The sequence below is a fragment of the Schistosoma mansoni genome, chromosome W (assembly GCF_000237925.1).
Source record: "Schistosoma mansoni strain Puerto Rico chromosome W, complete genome".
Classification (NCBI taxonomy): domain Eukaryota; kingdom Metazoa; phylum Platyhelminthes; class Trematoda; order Strigeidida; family Schistosomatidae; genus Schistosoma; species Schistosoma mansoni.
The window spans coordinates 52,855,675-52,857,119 of record NC_031502.1 but is presented as its reverse complement, the minus strand read 5'-3'; positions in this window follow the sequence as shown (position 1 = coordinate 52,857,119).

Genomic DNA, 1,445 nt, shown 5'->3' with positions numbered 1-1,445 from the left:
GCACAGCGGCCGTCCAGTGTTTCCAGGTTTTAGATGGTGGTCTAACTTCAATTGACTCATGATTTCAACTTTGAAAAATACTGAAATCTCCACAAATCCCCTTCTGATTTGCACTATTATCAATAGGCCTACCTTTTACTAAAAGGATGCATCGAGGGTTTAGTGACCGATCATATCATAAAAGTATTCTTATTGACAGACAGGAGCTAAATCACTTAGACAGGCTTTTCTAGCCTACAAAGAACGAATGACATTTATTGAGTTTCCCGTGAGATGTAATGCTAAAAATCATACTATTTGGCATGAACATTAACGAAAAACAGGACATGATACTTCAATGGGGTAAATCCAATTGCAAAATTTCACGACTAAAACACTGAGTACTACTTGTTACGAACTTATCCAGAATGGACAGAAAACGATAGATTCTTGAATATCTGAAAGTTCAATTACATAAAAAAATGATGCAAATTTAAGCATCAGCGTTATACTGAACGTACATTAGAATGTCTTTCCACGAAACCTGTGCTTCGTGTCTAATGACTACCAATCCAGCCCTTAACTATTAGGAAAACAAAAGGATTTCAAAGGTTTATTCTAATAGAAGATGAAACACTGGAAAATATAGGCATTTACAAAATTACAAATGTCATTGATGAAGTGGCCCATTTACCATGTACAGAGTCGTATACCTGACAGTGAGTCACACCATATGTGGTCTTTAGTATTTTCTCCTGGAAATCGCTATTGAGGGAGTGCATTTTATATAGCTTGATTCAACGGTGTAGTGATTAGGAAGAATTTTCTAGACTTATTCTGGTCGAATTTCCGTAAAATAGTGGATTTTTCAACATTGAATGATTTTTGTTAGTTGTAACAACAACGAGAGGGGATTGGTTAATAGACGTATGTAGTAGACAAAATACTAACCAGTCGTTTGAAGTAGCTAAGCTTTCCCACAATAAGGCATTTCGCTTTAATAAAGTTTTCAGAAACAAAATTGAAACTGACGGAAAACTCTAACATTACTGATTCTCATCATAAAACTAATCGGGACGCATATAGGTCGAACATTATATTTTATTATACGGAGAGATTACGTAACAATAACATCCAGAATTATGGTAAATAGACTATTCTTCATATAATAAACCACCAGCTGCAACTTGGTAGTTAAGGCAGTCGACTCAATTCTCATGTCCCAACTAGGCTCAACCTATTTCAGTTTAAGCAACCGGCTAGTGTCAATAACCTTTACACTTGGAGTGTAGCTCATCCCAAACTACCTGGTGAATGAGTTAAATTATTGCTTTCATATAAAAAATATTTTGGAATTCGAAGTCTATTGTAGTAAACCTCAAAACAATCACAACTAATATTACCAATAGAAGTTACTCATCGTTTATGGTACACAAAACGACATTATGAAAGAATAACACTTTATT